The 24,017-nt window shown below is 40.9% G+C and overlaps 1 protein-coding gene across 1 annotated transcript in view; it reads left to right on the forward strand.

Annotated features, from left to right (window-relative positions):
* The window catches only part of sorcs3 (sortilin related VPS10 domain containing receptor 3), a 232,244-nt gene that overhangs the window by 10,312 nt on the left and 197,915 nt on the right, over positions 1-24,017 (forward strand). The gene's annotated exons all lie outside the window — the stretch shown is intronic.

Below are 24,017 nucleotides of genomic sequence, written 5' to 3' on the forward strand. Positions count from 1 at the left end.
ATCCTGGTGCATTCCCATTGACAGCGATAATTTCTATTTCTTTTTTTCCCCACAAGGCAAAATGACTCCCATTGACTCACTCAGCATGTTAGCAATAGTAAGCATATGCCTATGCCCTTTTAATTATCACACATTGTGCCAGAGGTGTCACAATATGATAGCAGGAGCATTAGCTTAGGCTTGACCTTTTCATCTGGAAGATGAGCAGAATCACAACAGGAGAAATTAGATGAAACCTGTACAATTCCAATATCAGTGAGGTAATCTTTATTAGAAACACAAAAACCTACAGGGTAATCTAGTAAATTGGCAATAGACTACATGAGAATCATCATTTCTGGGCCTTCACTACAACACTAGCTATGTAGTCTGAGCTGACCATGGCTCTCCTTTAACCATGGATATGTTATTGTGTAATCTTCAAAAGTAAGTCAGTTATATAAAATTTTATGAATAATGAATAATGCCCCATTTTTACCGTGTGGTCTGCCCAGACTCTGGCGGTATCAATTATCTTGAAGGGGATAGATCTCATTCCAGTCGCTCTCTGATTTTAAACATGTCAGTGTAAAGACATAATGGGATTTAAATGAGACCACTCACATTGAAACAATGATTTGTTGCACGGAGAGTGCTCTGTAGCAACTTTATTTAATGAATTCTATTCAGTTCAGTACGTCGAATTCTGCCTTACCTTGTAATTTGTTTTGCGTGGGTAGCTCTGTAGTGAGCCATTACATTCATTATGTATCTATACATTTAGTTTGTTTCTTAGTGGGCTACTCTCTGCTCTGAACACATGGACACATCATCTGATATAGTAACTGAATGGTTATTAAAGCAACAGACCTGTTTGTGTTTTTCTTGCTCACGGCTTTTATCATTCGACGAAGATATCCCACTGATAAGTGCTGTGAATGCAGATAGGAAAGTGGAGGCTGTGTATGATTATTAACATTCGCCGAGGTAGGGCCTCGAGTGAAGGCATCGCTACATCATCCAGACCTGTGAGATGGATGAGGGGAGCCGGGGCTGAGGGAAACTGGGCCTTGTTGGGAACCCACAGAGTAGCATGCAGCTCTGAAGAAACCCAGCCCAGGTAATTATCACGTTGCGCCACTTAAATACAAATGAACATGCTTTTTCACAGCAGAGAGCCGTTTAATCAAGTTTGTTTGTGTGTGTCTGTGTGTGTATTTGTGTTTGTCCTCTGCTTGTTCTTGTATGCTTTTTGATTTTTTTTAGGCCCTTTAGCACTTGAGCCCACTACATTTCCCAAAACACAGTATAGCGCTTGCACTCCGTTTATCATTTTTTATGCAGAAGTGACTGTTTTGTGTGTTCTTGTCACACAAGTGTTCCTCTCAGTCCACCACTGTGTTTCCCACCGGCAGCCTGGCACGGCATCCAGCTTGCAGCGAAGGAGGCTGACTCTTCCTGTCATTCCTGTGGTCCCACATTTGCCGCCTGTCTGCCTGCCTGCTGGCTGCTCCTTAGGCAGTGCCTTTGTCCATCACTAGAGGGAGTGGGTAGTCTAAAGAATAATGAAGTGTAATATGAGCTGCAGGACAAGAGGACAGAGGGAGAAGTAGAGCGAGAGGGAGAGACCACTGATTATTCATTATCCTTACTTTAGAGCTGTAGCCACTTCGTACTTTTTACAGCTTCAGTGCACATATAAATTGCATGCAACATGCACATGCTGTAGGTTATGTGTGGAGTATATGAATAGATGCCACTGGACAAGTCCTGCAAAGACAAATGGCTTGCTATTTAGCAGATAAAAAGATTATGTGATCGTTTACTCTCTGTCTGTGTCTGTGCCGGGGTGTGATGAGAGAAGGCAGGGGGAGGCATGCAGAGTCAGAAAGATGGATGGAAACATGACAGCAGCAAACATACTTTGAGAGACACAGCCGAGCTCTTGGACTCTCACAAAGCAACTAGTTTGGTGCATGCTAAACATTACAGCGCATCTCCTACAGCAGCTAAAATCTGTTCTCTCCACTGTTTCTCAGAAGTAGATCAGGCCTTGCTCATTTCTCCCAGCTGCAGCCTGAGCCTGTTTGCTGCCCTTTCACAGCTCACTTGCCACACATGAAAATGTTTATGTGGCCCTAATTGAATTTAGAGCTACATGGTTTACCAGATAGAAAAGCATTTGTAGAGCAGGCTGCTACAAAAGAGATAATCCAGCTAGTAAAGATTCTTTGCCTCTGCAGCCCATCTCTGCTTTTAGGAGATTTAGTTTTAGCCATCACTGGGAGAGAGAATTTAGGTGGAGCCAAATCTTAGTAGACTGTGCCTCAGGATACAGTGGTCACAAAGAGCCATGTGATTTCACTGTGTCAAATTTCTTTTCCCTAAAGACAGAGGTATGTCAGCTAACCTTTGTCATTCTTGCTTTGTTTGTCATGACAGTGTTGGATAGGGTGTCCGTCTGTCTGTCCATTGGTCCACCCACACTTTTGTCCAGGGCATGACTATTCACGACTCCCAGAGGATGGTTTGTAATGACGCTAGGACCTTTCCTTCAACCAATATTACACAATACATATAACTAGCAGATTGCCATGAATTTTTCTGCACATTCATGCTTCCCGGAGGATGAACCCTGTCAATGGCTTACTGGATAGCCTTTTTACTAGTGCCAGTCTCAGGGCAAAATGTCAGTTTGACGCATGAGATACCTTATAGTCTAAGGATAATTGTCATAAAATTTGCTGAAGAGAATCATGCTCCCAAGGAGATGGTTGATTCTAGTGACTTTCCTCCAGCACCAGCCTCAAGAGGAAAGGTATTAGAATAGTGAAAGCAATATGTTGCTCATTTGATCTAGGGCTGCAGTCTATAAAATGTCAGGAAAACAGTCCATCTTCCAGTTCCCAGAGCCCAAGGTGACATCTCCAAACGACGATCTATCAGTTCATCTCAGCTTTAGTTCTTTCCAGAGTATTTCTTACACTGCAGGTTCTAATAGATTAGTCAACTGACAAAAATTTATTTGCAACTATTTTTATAACCAATAATGATAAGTAATTAAAAATGTTTAGATTGATTATATTATACATTCATTATTGATACTTTTCCACAATTTTGACATTTCATAGTATAATCAACCAACCATGTCAATAATTGTCAGATTAATAATAACAACAACAACAACAAGCAGAGGGCGACTAGATAGGTAGATACAGCAGTCACACAAGAGGAAGAGTTCTGGTGGGACCCTGTCCTTGGCCCGTCGGTCCCCAGATGTGGAATTTACCACTTGACTATCTCTGGGCTGTTTATTCTAAGGTTTATTTAAAGATCTTCTTTGTGACAGGAAAGGAAAGAGAGGGGATGATGTGATAATGATTGCATTTGACATTCAAACACGTACAATAACAAATCTGTCGTTTCCTTGCAGAATTAAGTTCATCATATAGCTTGTAGATCTATTGCTGTGGAAATGTTACAGTGTGCAGAATGAGTGCGAGTAGTTAAAGGGGCAACATGGAGTTTTCAGCGGCCACTGGCAGTGCGGTTTTAAGATTGCAACAAGGCATGTGCTCATACGCATGCTCGCTTGAAGTCGGGAGCGAGCTTAATCACAACCACTTTCATACAGAGATCCTGCAATAAACGCAGAAACACTGGCAAGCCGACTGTAGCTTCTCACACAGACATGTTCAGGCTCAGGAGTGACAGCGGCTATAGACAGACAGGGAGACAGCTTCACACAACATGCTGGAAACTCAGGTAAACTCCCACTGCAACGTTACAGTAATATTTTTAACAGCTTGTTACATGATAACATTACATTTACTGCATTTGGCCAGCGTGATACATCAGCGTTCGCTCGCCTGCTGCTTTTCAGTAAGTAACATTACTATCTGTGTGTCTTCCACCGGAGGATCAGATATGTGAGCACAGCTAAATGTATTGGATGATAACAAAATAGTTAGTGATCTTGACTGAATATTATAATTGTTGCCACAATTTATAATAGTTAGACCGCAAGTAAGTAACATTACTGTAGTGAATGGTTCTTCCACTGTGTTTTGCGCTATGCTGCATTATTGTATATTATGTGGGTCACGTGAGTTACAGCAACTGAGACTGTGGAGAAGCTGAGTATCAGTAAAACTAAATTGAACATTAGGAAGCAAATAGTGGTAGCCATAACATTTCATATTATTTAATGCAATGCACCGGATAACGTTAGCACCGGCGAGCTAACTTTACTCTCTCCGTGACTCCAGCCTTTCTGATGTTCACTGTTTTCACCCAGTCTATGTTTGGTCGGATGGGCTTCAGCACATAAAACTTTGTTGTTGTTTTGTATCCTTATGTGGAGTTTATGTTGGAGTTTGGGTTGGAGTCTGTGTTTTGCTGGGAGACGGTTGTTTTGTGGTGTTGGTGGACTGCATGTTGTTAGCTGCAGTGTTGTTGCTGTAGTCAGAGAGAGGCTCAGGAGCGTGCACAAGGCTACATCCCGACCCGTTGTCCTCACATTAAAAGCAGAATAGTGGTTGATGCAAGCAACAGAGAAAACAGGCTTGTGCTTCATTTCTAAGTGAGGTTAGAGCCGATCGACGAAAAGGAAGTAAAAATTTGATCTTTTAATAAAGGGATTTCATTAAAAAACTACAAATCCCCTTTAATGTTTTCAAATTATGCAATATTGCTGAATTTTGTATTAGTGATAATTTGATCTAACGTTCCATCCACACTGTAAGTATACCTGAACAGAAAATGGATGATAAAAGAACAATATTGCTATATTTTGCATAGTGTCTTTTTTTTTTCCTGTGGATAGAATGCCATTACAAAATAGGAGCTTCTTTCCAATATATTCCTGTGATATTACTTCATGTCATCGCCATGCCAACCAAGACAGGCATGAGCCTCCGCTTCAACTTGAGGGGGATGAGTTGTCAACACAAGTTCAAAGGTCAGGGGAAGTGCGGTCACCAGCCACCCGTCTGCACACGTTTTGATGAGCACCCAGAGCTTTACAATGCTGATAGGAGGGGAGACAGGTGATGGGTTAAACCAGTCCCTGGCACACAGAGGGGAGAGTCACGATGCAACAGGGGAAAAAAAAAACAGTTTAATAAATGGTTCTGTAAGTTTGTAGAAGCACTGCAACCTAGTTGTGCATAGGAATTAAAATAATCTAAATTAAAATCTTCCACTTGGTAATTGAGCAATTTAATTTCTCAGTACAGTTAACGTGTAATTTTATTCTTTCCAGTGATGGTAATATCCTCAAATGAACTGAATTTCTGCAGCACATCCACAAACATGTTCAGAACAGAGACTGTCAGGATCAAACAGTGCTAAAGCAAGTAGGCCTACACATTTAAGTGTTTTAGTCGAATGCGCATGTAGTTGGTTGCATGAAACATTTTGTGGTAATGGCAGTTTTGCAACAAACTCAATGCGTGTTCTCACACCTGAACATATACCGCATATACAAGCACACACACAGAGGCACACACTGTCAAACACCGAATCCATTTAAAAAAATCCAATCGTAGTATGATTTTTTCTTATCAGCTGGATATCAAAGAGCCTTGATCCATAACTGGCTTTACTCCCACCGGCACTCATGTCTGCAGCATGGGAGGGGGGGCTAAGGAATCCATATGAAAGAATCTGAATACACGAGAATCTGGGGAGCGGCATTTTTTGCTCTGCTGCGTCGAGTCATCATGGAGTGGGTAATTCAGCCGAGTGGAAAGTGTTCTATCGGGAGGCAGACAAAGAGCGTGCCAACATGCCAAGCTCCCACTCATACTCAAACCTCAGATGCAACATCAAGACAAGATTATAGATAATTACAGCAGGAGCGTGACTGGAAGCACTCTGAAATAAGTGCAAAAAGAATGTAGGAATATCTATTACCTGTTGTTACCTACAGTATATTGATTCTGTAATCAACATATTTTCATGTGAAGTTTTCCACTTCTCTGTACATATAAATGGTAAATGGACTGTACTTATAAAGCGCCATTCTAGTCCTCTGACCACTCAAAGGGCTTTACACTACATGTCACGTTCATCCCTTTCACACACGTTCAGGTGCTAACTGCACGTCCGAAAGGAACTAACATTCATACACTGATAGCACGGCCTTCAGGAGCAATGTGGTGTTTAGTAGTTTGCCCAATTGAAACTTCGACATGCAGACTGGAGGAGCTGGGAATGAAACCACCTTCTGATTAGTGGGTTACCCGCTCTGCCTCCTGAGCCACACCCAATATATATGTATGCAACATAGTTGTTCTGCAAGACTCTGTGTAGGTGTGCACACATGTATGTGTGGTTGGCGTAGATAGCATGCATACAGCGTTATAGAGAGTGACACGCAGTGTGGGTGGATTCATAATTTGGACCATATCTGCCCCTCAGGGTCTGATGTGCATGGTGGGGGCTGAGACTGGAATTACTGAAAGAGCCCACTCCACATTTTTCTGTGCTCCCTCCGGGACTGCCACTGTAGTAGAAAACTTCTCACTGCTGTGGTGTGTTGCAGTAGGACAGAGTAGGAGCAAAGAGCGACTGTGGAGAGTAAACTTCAAACCTGACACTGCCACAGCGGCTGTCTGAGAATAATCAGCGTTAAGATGTTACGGCTATTCAGGCCAGCAAGCAGCAGACAGAGCCTGGATGGCGGGTGACTGTGCCAAGACCCCTGGGAAATATGTTTATTCAAAGGGCGGAGGACTTGTGTCCAGGCATAGTGGCCAGGATTGTTCCACCTCCGAGGGGAGCCCCAACTCCCCGGACGAACAACACATAGCCACATCCATTCCTTTCCCTCAGTAAGGTGCTTGAGGGTTTCTATTTTATGTTACTGTATAATCCACTTAATTTCAGAGGGAAATATTGTACTTTGTGCATTAAATTTTTTTTGACATCGCAGTCACTAATTTCTTTGATGATTACATTTTTGTGTAGGAGAAACACTACTTTAATAAATATTTGTTGCAGGGGCACCGCCCTATTTAATAACAGGGAAATTAAACCAAATTAATTAAATTGATCAGTCTCTGGAAGGAATTGAATTCTTCCTATAGATTGACATTATCTTCTGTTTCAAAGAAAACACAGACAACTTCTTACTGATTAAATGAGGGTACTAATAAATGAATAAATGAAGGATTAATAATGAAAACAACAAATACAACAGATGAATAGTAAATATTGTGATGAAATAATCCTTTAGCTTAATAGTAAAGTGTGTTAATTGATGGTGAAAACAACAGGAAGACGTTAACGTAACACTAGGGTATTTAACTTCTCTAAATGTCTATTAATATGTTATTCAACATCAAGTCCTTTTCACAGTAAAAAGCGTGGTTCAGGCTAATGTTTTGAAGCGCAGGCAGTGATGAGATGCTCTCGCTGACCTTCCGGCATTGTTTGAAGTGTTCCGTGCAGATCACTACATGATGCACTGTTATAGACTGCACTGGTCAACTGTAAAGAAAATTAAATCAGCTCCACAATGATCAGCTACAACATTACATGCTGTTTACTGAGGCTGGGTATAGTTACAAATGCCAAAAAATACAAATTTCCCATAGATTACAAATCTGTGGTATCTAGTGGTGAGGGTTGCACACTTGTAAATAACATTATTTATGCCTTATTTAGTCCACCAGCTAATGTCCACCATTACCAATTTCTGCCATGTGAACAGATTCCAAAGGGCCTAAGCAGTGGCATATGTCTCCCCAAATTAAGGGCCTTTTAGAGCATGTGAATTGGTTGCGCTCTCAGCGACTCCCCAGATGGATGGAGATTTCCCCAAGGACAGGAACTTAAACCATCTCTTCAGCTCCTGCACCTCCTCTTCTCCTCCAAGGGTCCTTCTGTCTATTACAGATATCGTGGTCTGACTTTGTGACCTTGAGAGGATATCTCTTTCTCCATTAGACACATATAATAGTCCCTTCCACCCATCCTAGGAAGGCACTGGCTAAGCCTCAGGGAATGTGACATTTCACCCTCGTCAGAGGACGACATTTTAAACGTGAACATTCTGTCTTAATACAAAGTAAATACAGTCTTTAGAGGCTTATTTAGTTTAGTAGTTGGATGATTTCATCACTGAGTTAGAAAACACATCTTTTCTCTCAACAGGGACTGAAGAAATTAGCTTTTTCAAAACATCGACATCAAACATGGAATTGAATATGTGGTTAATGAATCAACAGCCTTGCCTCTGGCATGCTGGACGATTACTTCTCGCTATAAAGGTTGCTTAAAAATTAAAATCTCCCCAAAAGCCACGGTTATATATATTATATAGCAATTAAAAACAAAGAATGTGTTCCCAGTAGTCTAATATTAAACTCTGAGAGGTAAAACCATGGTATACATTTACTTTAGCCCTGTGGGAGGCAATTAGAGAACTACTCCTGTTTTAGATTCACGGTCATCCACGTGCACTCAGAAGTGATTTATTGATGTATACAAACAAACAGTCTAAATCTTGATTAGTAAACAGCCTGTGTGGCGACGGTGTCTGGAACCTCCCAGTGTGGATGGTGGATGGCAGAGCTCCTCCGGCCATTTCTCTTTAGGTCTGGCAGCCGTATGGCAGCCGTGGGCTGTGTCTCCGTAAATCCAGTGTGGATGAGGGATGAATGCTGATCAATTAGAGTACAGCATTAAAATGTTCAGGCTCCAAGACGATGGCTGCCATGCCTCCCTGGTGCAGATATGGAACCACTGTGTGAGCTCTGCTGCCATTTATCTTTGTGGCCTGGAACAAAACCAGCATCAGTATTGCTTCATTGGATGATTCTCATATACCAGAAAGTTGTCATAGCAGATTGACTCTTACAATATGGCATAATGAACTCACAAAAATTAAACTACTGAACTATATGCATGGACTGGCAAGCTGTTTAAAATCGGACCATGTACAGGTGTAGTTGCAATTTATATGGCATTGACAATTACCAGGTGCACTAATTTAGATTTTACAGGATGCACAGTGAGGCACACATTTGGAATGTTGGGTATGTAGATCTGTGAAGTGGGAGGCTTTGCTGGTTATGGACCACTTAAAATTGCAATTTTATAGTTTTCTTTAATTGATATTCTCAATGTTCCTCAACACAGAAACAGACAAACACTCATGGATGATTAAATGATACTATATGTGCATGTCAGGATCATCAAATCGTCTGAAAAATCATGACTTTCCATAGGTTTGGTCGGGCATATTACAACACCCATGAGCCTCCTCTGCAAACAAAACATAGTGCTGTAATTGCAGAAAACATCCAAAAATGACCCAGAATCAAAAAGTTAACCATAAAAAAAGAAAGAAAGAAAAAAAAAAGAACATTGTTTTGTTTTTGTGCGGATTAAACAGATGAGTGCTCCAACTGAGTACCCTAACATTTTCTTTGCAGAAAATGAACTTTTCATGAAAGACTTTTACTTCGTTTAAAAAAATCCGAGCTTCCATTGTCTACAAGTAAAACTTTCATGATCAGCTTTTGCAGTGTCCATCTGCTGACTTGTGCTTGCAGTGTTGCATTGATATGTCAAACCTTAAATGTTAATGTCCAGTATTTAAAGCAGAAAATCCTATACCTTCAAACATGTGTGGGTGAAAAGGGGTTGTTGGTCTTGATATGCATTCTATGAGGACGGTGACACAGTGGAACAAAAGTGGATTTGCAGTAAGTGGTTCTTCATCATGTTTGACCTGAGCTTTTCCCCTGGTGGGAGATGATTGAGTACGTGGCGAGAGGAATGAGAGGGGTCGGCTATAATCTACTGCCTCCTTTTTTGTTGTGCAGATCCCAGGTGTAGTACAGGTGGAAGCCAGTGAACTCTCTGCTAATTGGACAACAGTATATATTGCCTTCAGTTCTTTGTGCATTATCAGAAAAGTAAATAAAAACATTTTAATAAGCCACTTGGCTTTTTTCTTTCAAACAAAGCACACTCATGTGACACCTCCTCTTGCAATCTGACCGATAGCGCCACTGAAAGTCAAAATATGACAATATGACAACTGAGTTTCACCATTATTCAGCAATCCTATAAACACCTGAATGTACTCCTAAAACAGTAACATTTACAGGTACATTCGAGTGTTAAGGAACTCAGTAACTTCCTACAACAGTGATGACAGTGCCTTGATTGTGGCTACTGGAGTGTGAGAGTTAATAACAGGGTGAGAGGGTGATCCACACCAATCTGGGGCAATGAGGATGTGATGCGTAACACAGACCCCCAAGCCTGATGTATGGGCTGCCATGTGACAGAGCATGTGGCTGATAGTCTACGAGAAGGGAGGAACTCAGCGGGAGGGAGAGATTGTTTTGAACTGTAGCAGTAATTAACGGCTCTCACGCCGAACGAAGCCTCTCTCAGAGCTTGTCTAATCAAACTTGCACCCTCCCTCTCTGCCTCCCTGTCTCCCACATGATGTCTTTCTCTCTGTCTTTTTCAGTAATTTGCTCAAGGTCTCTACCTTTATCTTTCCACTTTTACTTCTTAAGTGTTGGAAGTAAATGAAGAATGTGATGCAGCCGTTTTAATTAGAGACTGTCCATTTACATGTAGCTGGGTTATTTGATGATATTAAATACATTCTCACACATACTGCCCATACTAAACCCCACATGTCAGGCTTAAAATAGACTTGCAAAGTTATTTACTTATTTCACTTATTTCCAAGGGTCTGGAAGTAAAAGGCCCATTAAATGTTAAAATGTTACGTTACACGGATGGAGAACTTCCAAAGGTTGGATGGCTATCAAGATGTCCCACTTGAATAATCAGTACAAAAGATGTGCAAGTGTGTTAGAAAAGCCAAAGTCCTTTGAAATTAACTACAACTCCCAAGGTGCATTTCTACAGTGGCTGAGAAGAACAAACGCACTACAATGGCCCAAAACATTTGCATTAGGAGACATGTGCTGCAACTTCAGAAACTATGCAAATTCAAAAACACATACAGAAATCTGTGAAGAAAGAAAAACAATGGAAACATGCTGCAAATGAAAAAATGTGCTGCAAAAACACTATTTTTTGTCATACTGCACAATGCTGCTGCACCTCTTTCCACCCTGTGGGTTGAATGCTCAGTTTTAGCTACAGCTACTCACTTCTATTTGATCTTTTTTGGGAGCTGCACATTCACAATACCTAACTAAGGACTACTGGCCAATCACAAGCAAGGTCGTGTGATCTAAAACAAAGCCATTTCAACCGGTAACCATGGCCTTGGTTAATGTGTACGTGATCCCGGAACGCAGGCGAGTGGTAAATTATTAATTTGTAACAAATTTATCTTTCATAGTAATGTTTTTGTAGTGGCTAAGTCCACACATTAAGCCACTGAAGGTTGCATAGACAGGCATCTAATTAACACGCCCAGCCGCCATAGCCTACTAGTGTCTTACGAAATAAAGTTGTTTGCGCTAGCCGTTTTTGTTCAGATTTATTGTTTACCGATGATGGTCTTAAGATAAATACAATAATCCATAATGCAGCTCACAAACATCCATTAGATGTTACATTTTCTCATACAACACAGTACAGCTTGTCCGGCGTAGAGTGCTAGAACGAAGCGGTGAAAAAAAACTATAGGTGCTCCCCTTGGTCCAGCCAACACATTCTCACTCCGGACTCTACACAAATGGATGCCTTGTCAAGGCCCTTTGGCGTCCTTTTTAGACGTTTAGGGCTCTGCGGTCAAGTTAGCGACACTTAGCATCAACAAATATGCAACGTCCAGTGTTTCAAAACATCGCCATTTTGAAACCGCACGCTATTAAAGTTGTGAAACACTGCAATTTGGTTAGGTTTAGGCAACAAAAATACTTGATTATGGTTAGGAAAATATCATGGTTTGACACGTAAGGTAACTAACGTAATTTGCCTAACTTCAATAAAAATTATTTAATGTTGACTTTGTTTCACACGGGACACGAACACCGCTCTCCTGGTTCAAAGTCCAAAACAAACTGACGCCACAGGGCTTCCCCCACTGCGTTGAACTATGACACTATAGGGATCCCCCGTGCGTTACAAACTGACGCTGATGGGTCTTGACCATGCGTCCATATGTGATGAGTTGGGGAGTAAGAACGGGTTGGTCCAGCAACACCTGTCACCTGTACAAAGGTTCCATCTTAAATTACCTTTGACCCAAAACAGACAGGTGCTAAATGGCTCTTACAGTTTTAACTGTGCTCTGTCTCTACATCACAGTAACAACTTTATGTTAAATGGATGGTATCTAACATTCAGTAGGGAGGGTGGGAGTGAGGGGAGGCAGCAGGTGGACGTCTTATCGCTGTATGTGTGCTGCAGCTCTGTTTGTTTCTCCAGTGTTTTTGAGGGACATGCCTGACTAGCCGCTAGGCGAGCATTATGTGTTAGTGACAGAAATAGGTTACGTAAGTAAAGGCTGGACTACAATCAAGCTGTTTTCAGCCAGTTCACTGCAGTGTTTTCTGTTGGCGATGGTAACTCCTGTTGGGGTGGGCCAAAAAGCAGAATATGACCTCTTTAACATTTGGCCATAGTTTCTTACAATATTATAACCCTAACCTCTTAGTGCTCCCCTAGAGGCCTGGAGAACTTATATTTTAAACCGTTGTGTTGCTCTATCAGTAATTTAATACCTGTAAGTTAATCACTGCATGATCCAATGAGATGTCTTTCCAAAATATAGACTGTCAGCGTTTGGTAAATCCGTTCTACCTTTACAACAAGGGTCCCTCATCACTACCAATACCCCAGCACTGGTCACCCACACATTCATCAGAGGGGCTCACATACGTTGCATCATGATCACATACAGATCCACATCATATGGGATTATGTGAATTACATAAGGTAGTAGTTTTCTGAATGGAGATTATTTAAGGGAGTAAGTCTCCAAAAATTGTGAGTAAGTACAAAACTAAATGTCACTACAAACATACATCACACACACACAAAGGCAACATACAAGCAGAATCTCCTCCCCCTCAAATGTGATATTGTGATGTTTTTACCATCAAAGCTGAGGTTGTCTCATTATCCTTTGGCCTGCTGTAGCCTATTCCTCGGGATATTTCTGGTTTCATAATGCCTGTATGAATATTAAGCAGATAATGGGCCATGTGTCAACACTGATGAGCGGATATTAAAGGTTAATATCTGTCATGAACACAGTATTTCACCTTTTTGCTGTGCATGCTCCCATGAGGTGGGTGCAGCGGCCACTTTCTGAGCATGAGCACAAGGAAGAAAAGTCACAAAAGTGAAATGTCTCCACCACTGGGTTTGTTGGTCATTTGAATACCCACTTTAATATGAAAACAGGAAAAAATGCAGTTATTTTCCTTTTCTGAAATTTACATTTACATGTATTGTCATGGGTGGCTGAGTGCAGTCTTAGGTAGCATAGGTGTGGACCCAAATGCAGGCCAATGGCGACGACATTGCGGTTAAAATAAAATATTTATTCCACAAAGCACAAGACAAAGTCCAATCCAAGGTAAATTCAAATGAAAGGTAATCCAAAATTGACGGGGTAATCCAAAACACGGAACAATAAACTAGGAACAAAGCAAGGCAGAACACTCAACATCTGACAAGGACATCACAAAGACAGAGCTGAGGCTAATATATACAGTGGCACAGCACACACACACACACACACACACACACACACACACACGCAGGCAAGGCAATTAAACATAGGTGAAACACGAGCAAAACAAACAACAGGAAACAAATCTAGACAAGCACACATGAGAACTGAACACTACAAAATGAAACAGGAAGTAAAGCGTATGGGAACACACAAGGACAGAGTTACCAAAGTAAAACAGAAAACAACTACATTACAGAACAAAACCAGGCAGGGAACCAAACAGGAAACAGGACTACATATGGAGACGTAGCACTAAGGACTAAGACACAGACACAAGGAGCAAAAAGACAGGGTACAGTGATTACATGGGGAGCAGACAGAAACTAACTACAACCAAACAGAGAAACAGAGACTAGGATGAAACAGAACACAAGGTAGACAAGACCAAAATAATAAAACACAGAAGTACACAGACCAGGAATATTGCTAACATGTATAACATTTTTTGACTTTTTGTTTTGTTTATAAAGCAGTTGCCACTATAGCCATTATGTAACAACGTGCAAAAAAAATTCATACAAATCTTTTAAATTATGTGCAAAAAGTTGTTCTGTTTTGAGTTCATCATTTTTATTATATCACAGGCAGTATTACTTTTTTCAATTACATTATGCACACTTATTATATTACCCACACTTATTATTTTATGAGTTTATACATGGCTTCAACACTACAAAGACTTAACTCACACTAAGTTCTTGGAGAGAGATCGGGGAGGCAGTATGATGCAGTCAAGGGGGAGGTTATGACTGCAGGCTTTTTGCAATGCAATCCAGTGTGGCCATTCAAGACAGGTAAAAATGCAATTTCCTTAAGACATATAGTTAGTTTGAAGCGTTGTGGCACAAGCGGCAGATAGGAAGTAAAAAAGTTAAACTACTGAAAAATTATTATAACTGTTGCGCAAAACACAAACCTATTGGATCATTAAAATACAACACATCCTTATACCAAAAGGACAGAATAGGTTGATTGCCTGTGACCCAAAACGACATATATGAATGGTCCCTGTGTCGTTGCAGTCTTTAGCAGGGTCTTGTTCCATTTGTGCAGAAGGAGGACCCACTCACTCTTTCTGCAATCCTCAGAGTTAGTCGCTCTGTGCTAAGCTACTTCATTGCTTCTGTTGGCATTTAAAGTTAGTTGGTAGATTTTGTGTTGAAGCGCTCAGCTGTGTGGGAGCACTTTAAATTGAATGATGACAATGGTAGTGTGTCAGTTTTGGGTTTTATTAAATTTTACAATAGCTTAATTTCATTACAGATTACAACAGTCAAATAGCCTTGATAAACTGTAGGCTACAACAAACAACATGATGTTAGGCCTATTGTAGAAGAAGAATATTTAGTAGGCTATAATAAAAGTTAAAAGCAAATTTTGCAAAACAGCATGTGGTTTTGGTTCTGATAATAGTTCTCATCCTATCTGCTCTCCCTGGACCCCCGCCCAGGCACCTACAGTAATCATATGCCAGAGTTGCTGAATCACCATCTCCTTTTAGCATGACCAAGGGGGATAGCCTACGAGTTGCAATCCGCTAGTTGGACACTTGAGCCCAGCGTCTGTGTTTAAATCATCCACTAACTAACAAACCTATTTCTCGTAAATATATGACTGTTTGACTGTTTTTTTTTTCCCCTTGTAAATTTGTATCGGAAAAACATTTTTCTCTGAATATTACCCCCTTCACCCAGCCTGGTCATTTTTTGGCCCTAATACACCATCGTAGGAGAGGGAATATTTGACTGAAATTTAGCAGGTGGACACAAACGTGCTTCTAATGAATGATAATGTTGCACTGTAACTGTGTAAACAGGCAACTGTTCGCCTTCTTCAGCTAAGAAGTGATATATGTCAATGTCGTGTAGGGTATCATTTCAATTTTATTGATTCCGATTCTACCTATAAAATCCGGTTCTTATCAAATCTTCCAATTACAATATTCTAAGCTTTAATCAATCATAACTGTCAACTGTGACTGTGTTTTTCCCTTCATTTTTAGAAATAAATATTACTCTCCTACAAGGAATTATCTATGCTGTTTCTGATGTGCTATGAAGTCTCATGGATATTGCTGTGAATAAGCAGATATCAATATGCAACACTATGCATTTTACATACCTAAACAGAGGACAGCAAAGGGATGTTGCCCCTTCACCACAAATCTTGTCACCGCTTGGTGACATTCATCCTCTTCCTCCTTGCTCAGCTTCCCTTTCATGGCTAAAGTGAAAAGAGTCTCTGTACTAGAGGGGTGTCTCTGGGGACTTGTGTCTAAGAAAAATATATATTTAAATCATTTGTAGACAACATTCGTTCACCTTCAATATAAAAAGTGAATGTCAGAGTGTGAGACGTTGATTCTGACATTCTGACACAGAAAGCTCTGTCACCAAATGTCCGGAGCCTGGAATTAGGGACAGCAAGCAGGTCCTTGTCAGAGGACTGCAGGGACCGTGACTGAGTGTAGGGATGGAGTAGATCTGTGAGGTACTGAGGTGCAAGTCCATGGAGAGATTTGTACGTCAGTAGGAGGATTTTATATTTAATCCGTTACAATAGTCAAGTTGGGAGGTGATGAAGGAGTCTTAGCTATAGAGTTGGAGAGGCACTGTAGGAGTCTGGAGATGTTCTTAAGATGGTAAAAGGCAGTTTTAGTAGTGTTTTTGATGTGCTGTTGGAATGAGAGAGTCGAGTCCATGATGACGCCCAGGTTGCGTACTTGAGGGGATGCAAAGATTGAGCAGCCATCCACGTCCATGTCACCAACCTTTTTCAGAAGTGACTGTGGGGCAAACACCATGAGTTCTGTTTTGTCTTTATTGAGTTTGAGGAGGTTACTGTCCATCCAGTTTTTGTTGTCCTTCAGGCAGTTAATAAGCCACACTGGTGGAAGGGGACCCAATGAAGGTTAAAGTCAAGGGCAACTGGACTTGGTTGAAGATACTGGAAGACTGGCCCCACTGAGGTTAAATAGCTGAGTTTCCCTGCCAGTCAGTCAGAACTGAAGAAGTCCTTTGGATGAGGGACGAAACGTCTTCCAGTATCTTCAACCAAGTCCAGTTGCCCTTGACTTTGACCTTCGTTGGATAACTATGACCTGGATGACTGAGAATCTTCATAGACTGGTGGAAGGGGAGTAGATGATTTAGTGCTGATGTAGAGCTGGGTGTCATCAGCGTAGCAGTAGAAGAGGAGTCCATGTTTCCGGATGATCCCGCCAAGATATAGCATGTAGATATTGAATAGTAGCGGGCCAAGCACTGATCCTTGAGGTGCCAATTCAGAGCAGATGCCCTTAAGGGTGATGTATTGTTGCCTGTTGGTGAGGTAGGATTGAAACCAGGAAAACAGTACACAGTACCAGTGAGGCCAATAAGTTCGGAGAGGCGAGTGAAAAGAATGGAGTGGGAGACTGTTTCGAAGGCTGCAGATAGGTCGAGAAGAATTAAGACGCTGACGTGACCAGAGTCAGCTGCCATGAGAAGGTCATTTGTGATTTTAATGAGGCTAGTTTCTGTGCTATGATGTTTCCTGAAGCCAGATTGAAATGGCTCGTAGAGGTTGTGATGTAGCATATGGTGGTTGAGTTGGGCAGCCACAGCTCTTTCCAATAACTTGCATATAAAAGGTAGGTTGGAGATTGGGCGGTAGTGGTTTGGGTCATCTGGGTCCAGGCCAGGTTTTTTGAGTGTAGGGATCACTGCTGCAGTTTTAAAGCTGGTGGGGACCACCCAGAAGACAGCGAGGTCTTGATGATGCTGACCAGTGTGACACCCAGAGTTGGAAGACATGCCTTGACCAAGGCAGTTGGCATTGGATCCTCTTTGCTGGCCGTGGCCTTGACACTAGCTCAAGAACTTGAGCTGTTTTGAGCGGGGTGAAAGAGGAGAGGCAGTCCTGCGGTGTGGAGACAGTTGAAGAGTTTATGTCGAGCAGCGGTAGTGTGGTTGGATGGGAGGAGCTAGACAGCTACAGTTGATTGTGGATGGTTTCTACCTTTTTCTGGAAGTATTCCAGGAGCCTGGAGCATAGGCCAGCAGCGTCAGATGGTTGAGGAGGGTCAGGTGGACAGAGTAGGCAGTTGATAGTGGAAAAAAGCTGTTTATGGTTGATGTTGGTTTCCAATGAGTGTGGAGTAATAGTTTTCGCCCTGGACAGAGCATCTTTGTAGCTCTTAACATGATCGTTGTAGGCTTCCTGGTGGACAGTGAGGCCAGATTTTTTATAGTACCTCTCCAGCCTATAGAATTACTCTCTTCTTGCATGCTTTTTTGACATACTTCGTAAAATAACGAGATGTTAGGATGTTAGCAGGTGCTGGCAGATTAGTGCTACTTTTTGGACTGTAAAATGCTCACTGCAGTTCAATCAGAAGCGTTACTGTAAATATGCAAGAAGTTAGGAACCAATAAGCTGAATCGTGGGTTTGAGAAAAAGAAACACACAAATGGGATTATAAATTTAGTGTGATGGCTGAACTTTACTATATTCATTGTCAGCTATGACAAGCTGACTATACAGGAAACACTGCAATTTAGACTGCATACAGTAAAAAGTTGTTTGTACACCAGCAGGGAAATATTTTTATACAGAAATTTTATATTTTGTATATTTTATTTCTTATTAACACACAACTTTTACCATTTTATTTAATGAAATGTATGAAATGAATTGTTCTTAATGCAATGTAATTTACATGTAGCTTTGGCAATATTGTTGTTATACATTCATGCCAATAAAGCTGATTTGAATTGGACGATGTAAGGTCCCGGTTCTGCCACTCAAAGCTGTAGTAATACAAATGGAAACTGTAAGGGCTATGGCTGGTTTTCGGACTCGAATGCAGTACTTAGATTTGGAGGTGGTGAATGTAACTGGGTTTATTAACAGTTTGCTGGGTGTGAGAGGCTGGGTTCGGAGAGTGGAGGGTCCAGGGACAGCACTATATTGGGGATTAGGGAAAGGGGGAAGTCCGTGGGGAATGGGCCCACCGGCCCAAGCGTGCGCGAGCAGGAGAGGAGTCATAGCAGGAGAAGGGCTAGGCAGGGATATTGGTAAGGTAAGTCTACGATCTGGTGGTGAGTGGAGGCAGGAACCTGGTATAAAAGGCAGAGCATAATGAGGTTGATGGCTGGCAGCTGGTAACAGGCTCCTGCACACCTGACTCCACTCCTGCAAAAAGGGACACACACACACACACACACACACTACCCAGGAACAGGGGACCTGACAGGAAACTTGACTACTATATATTGAGTAAAGTAAAAAATAATCCATTTCCCATTTTAAAATTAATTCAAATGGAGAACCAAAGACTTGGCACATACCGCATACCTACAGAATCCAGGGTTCAAATTCTACCATGGACTGCCTGGGATCACTTATTTTCTAGACCAGGGGTTTTCAAAGTCTGAGACTGTGGGCCTCCTTACTTGCATAGTTTTGCTCAGTTCCTGATTGCCTATGGGATCATGATTATGTTATTTGATCCCATAGACACTCAACAATTGAGTAAAGATTGCCTAACATTGATGTTTGACATAACCTCCAACTACATCAAATACATAAAAAAGGCTGTCCTAAGGCATTTATTAGTTTCTGACTCTGATAAAGTGGGGAAAACTGTATTTCTGAACTCTATCCATAACCAAATCACACAGGTAGGCTATTCTACAGAATGTGATCTCCTTTTGATGACTATTGTAATATTGTTTCACTTCCATTCACTGAGCCTCCCCTGAAACAGTTTGGAGCCCCACTAGGAAGCCCGCCACACACTCTGAAAACCTCTGTTTCAGACAACACCTAATTTTATGTCTCAACCTCCAAGTAAATATAATTACAACTTTTTGGTTATGAATGGATGTGTTACTTTTGTGCATTTTTAGAATGGTTACTCTAGATACTCCTTAAATTATACAGTGCCATGTTCTCTTGCTCCACTGGGGGTTCAGTGTCACTTTCAATTTGCCATCCTCTCTCACCATTGACCTATTTCTGCCTTGGTTCCCTCTCACTGCTGTGCCCCCCAGTGTTGAATTGACCTAATAACCCCATGCAACACCTAGCCACTGGCCCTCTGGGAGCTGGACAAGAGGTGAGGGTTCACACTAATATTAGAAAATACGAGTAGGCCTATGTTATGTTGGAGAGGAATGGAGACCTCAATTTTATTTTGCTTTTAAGATCAGGGGAAATGCATTAACTGTACATGCTGTTACAACAAGGTGGATTTTGTCCAATGCAATGGTGCAAAAATGTATAGGTAAAAAACAAAACCAGTAAAAATGTATGAAGCAGAGGGGGGACTTTTTATTTACAATAGGTAGAGCAGCCTCAATGCTTCTCATCATCAAATTATGATTCTGGTCTTTTTTCCAATCAGTTTCAGGCTTCATGCTGTTTTATTCATCGTGTGCGTTCATGCAGCAAGTGGATTTGTTGGGGGTGTGTTCAGTTCTCACAAAGACAAAGACAACAAAAATATTACACATCACTTCTTGCGTCATTGCATTGTTTTATTTGGCTTATGCTCATTTTTGAATCCCGAAGCATGTTGGCAACACGACTGTTAAGGTGAATTCGGTGCTGGATTGATTGCGTTAAAAATGTGATCCCTCACTCTGTTACTGGTTTCCCAACTTAAACCGTGCTTCAATATGAACATTTCAACATCTTCAACTCATTTCATGCTGGGTTTCAAAGACTTTCACATGCTCACTGAGAACTCATTCACATTTGGTGAAAAAGGTCATGCTCCGTGGCACTCTGCTGCAGACCTGTTGTATTTGGGAGTCGGGGGGGCCATTATGTAGTAAGATGTGAAAAACATCAGGACAAGCTCCTTCATTTAGCATGACCTTCCGCGCAGCAATATCAGGGCTTGGCAACACTTTGGCTTTTGTAACAGGGGATACATATGGGGCAAGGGCACAGCAAGAATGAGCTGTCAGTATAGTCGGAGGGCAAGTCATGTCACCAGATTAATTGATGAGACTAATTAATGACATTACGTAATGATGGCAGTCTTCCATGCCAGTTCTTCACCCCTGGGTTATGAGACGAGCAGGGAGGAGGGGGTTTAGATGTTGCACACCTACAGCTCAAAGAGGGGAAAAATTACTATAGCACACACGTGCGAACATTAATTAAAGAACACCTGAATACACACACACACACACACACACACACACACACAGGCATATCTCCTCTGTTTTTCTTATGCTTGCTATTTCTTTTCCCAGATCACACTATTGAGAATTGTTCTTCAGTACAGCAATTACTTAATAAACCCACTGATACCATTACTAGTCAGCATATTATGCAGAATATAAAGCAGAATTCACCCTTAAAAAGGAATTCCAGCTGATTCGTCATTTCAAACAATAGCTGTAGCCGGTTTCTGTTAAACACTATAGTGCTTTGCCTTTGGGCTTTTTTGTCTCGTCTTGTAATTTAATTAAATCTATAAACATTCAGTCACAAAATTCCCTCTCCATGCTTAAAGCTTCTCCGTCAACAGTGCAAACTTGAGGCTTTGTGTGCTTTAAGCTTGAGGGCTTCTATCCCAGCTTTTAATTTTTCTTTTTGTTATGTAGACCAAACAAAATGAATGCTCCTTAGAGAGACTTGGCAGAGACAGGATGTGACTCCTTGGGGCCTGAATCCTAATGACTTGTAAATAAATATATAATGTCATCACTTCATTAATTGTACCATGGATCCCGCAGTGAGAGTGTTTCCTCTCACATCATGTCACCCTGTCTTTAACTGCATGGGGCCTGATGTGAGTCGGAAGGCGTGTATCTCTGCTTATGCACACAGACTCATAAATCTAGCAGTTGTTTCAACCAAAGTCAATTAATTTATTACAGTCTGTGCGTTATATGGCATCCATGACATGTCTCTTAATGCACATTGCATATAAGTTAATAAAATAATCTCACATCAGTCTATATGTGATGAACGTACAATGTATTTCCACCAGACACTTGGGATGGTTATCCAGGAAACGGCTTAAAAATGGGATCGGACGGACAGCCTTTAAATAGCCCAATTAGCATTTATAGCTTGAAGGCGAGACAAAGCTGGCAACGTCTGTCCCTCAGTTTAGAAAAGCGCTCCTCCATTCTAAGGATAGGGCTTTGGTTTCATGCTTCGACGGCAGAGCAGACTGTACACACAGACGCAGATGAAAGTGGCGATGTGAAGAATTCCTTCACAGAGAGTTTTGGGAAAATCCTCTTTAATTCAGTCTGATCCCGGGGTATTACACTCGAGGAGCTTTGCCAATTGTCATTTAGCTCAACTTGACTTTCAGGTATTTAACACTCTTATGAGAGAATCTACAAATTCCCTAAACAATAAAAAACTGTCACTGCTATACAATTCATGTCCTCTAGATTTTTTTATGTTTGATTTCATTTACTGACCAATTATATATTTTTATATAAGTTTTATTCCCCAACATGAAGGTCTAGTTCTGTTTCAACACTTTCTCTGCAGTGCCAATAATACATTTCTGGAGGTTAAATAGTGAATTATTTATGTATTTTTGGCTTTAAAGTACACACATTTAAAGTGGCATCAATTGATTTTTGGCCACTTGGGGGCAGCAGAACAAGCCGTAAACACAACATTTATTATTACCTTGTACATACAGTTGATATGATATAACAGTTCACTATTTACCCATACCAGTAGACACAGAGCAGCATTAGCATTGCTTTGGAGTCATGTTTCTGGCTATCTGACGACTGCAAGTCAAATATGCCCTCTCCTTGTAGTACTGAGGGAAATATCTAACTCCTAAGGGAAATATTATCAAAGATAAAAATAAAACATTAATGTGGTGGGCCTAAAACAAAATGGTAAAGATGTGGACTAAAATAGAAGCTGAAAGTTAGTAAAATGCTTCATAAAACTGAGGGAAAGGTGATAATTCTCTGTAAGTTCGTCACTATAAGCAACACCTTTCACTGGTTCATATACAAATACTGATGAGTGCAGATTTAATTAAATTGAATCTAAAAATACTGGAATAAGCCAATTAAATAACTACAGGGTATAATTCGATAATGTAGAATTTTAACTACCCCCATATTACCAAGACTTCCAAATTGATTGAGGAAAAAAAATTATGAGAACATAACGACACTGAAGATAGGAATATAAACATAATCATAGCTAATGTCATCACACTTCAGTCTGAACAGAGGTCCTGTTTATATTTGGCAGACTGAAGATCCACTATAACTTTGTGGGAATCTGAATTGAGCTTGCTTCCCCTGTCTTTTTCAGCGTATATTTGGAGAAGCTTTTCATTGAGCTTATTTAAACCGCCATATTCCTTTACCAAAATAGAAACCTAGAAACATAAAAGGATAAAAAAAGAAGATACGGCTTAGAAACAAATCAGTGCCATCTGCATGAGGGCGTCAGATCTTTACATGCATTTCCACAGTGGAGACACAAGTTTCAGGTTCATTACTTCACATGTAACACTCAGTCTATTATCCATACACCATAAACCCATCACTTGCTTCTTTAATTTAGGATGTTTTTTCATACCCATTTTTTTTGGAACTACATATTCTTTATTTGACTTGTTTGTTTAAAATAAAGCCATAGTAAAAAGAATCAGGAAGCATTTCATACCATGATAAATGCAGTTCAATATAAAAAGCGGTTTAAGGAAGTTAGCCTAAAAGCATACATATTTATTATCTTGAAGATTGTTAATTTTACTTTGATCACCTTGTCCTTCATAAATCCATTTCTAAACCAACCACTAAGTATATGTTTTTGAAACGACTGAGGCTTCTTCATGAACACTTTCACTTTGAGGCCATGTCTGGCTCCAGCTGGTCATTAGTGTATGCAAAATGCTGCATGTTGGCTGCCTCAAGGTTGAACTGATATTTCTTTTACCATTAGCTATCCAGCTAGTAAGCAAGGCAAATGCAATAGATGAAAAACATTTACAGAATTTTCACATTACTCCAATACATTATGCTCACTTGCTCACAGGCCTCTGTGGCCACTGTAAAGCTGAGATCCAGGTGCACATGGCAGAGAACATATTTCTCTCTGTGTTGACCCTGTTTGACCCTCTGGCCACCTCATTGAGTTTAGGTATTTTTCTCATCATGCATGGCAGTGCAATTGCACGCAGGGGACTAACTATAAGCGTAATGACTCTCTGGGCTGAATTCCATTAAATTGAATTCCACTGAATAATCACCCGGCAATATAATGACCCATTACCCATTTGCTAGAATTGTCTCATTTGTCTTCTAAAATGCCTATTAAGTTACCCATAGTGTATTATATTTTACCA

Source organism: Micropterus salmoides, unplaced genomic scaffold (assembly GCF_014851395.1).
Source record: "Micropterus salmoides isolate LMB-PRFRI ecotype aquatic unplaced genomic scaffold, ASM1485139v1 Ms_hic_scaffold_12, whole genome shotgun sequence".
NCBI classification, from domain to species: domain Eukaryota; kingdom Metazoa; phylum Chordata; class Actinopteri; order Centrarchiformes; family Centrarchidae; genus Micropterus; species Micropterus salmoides.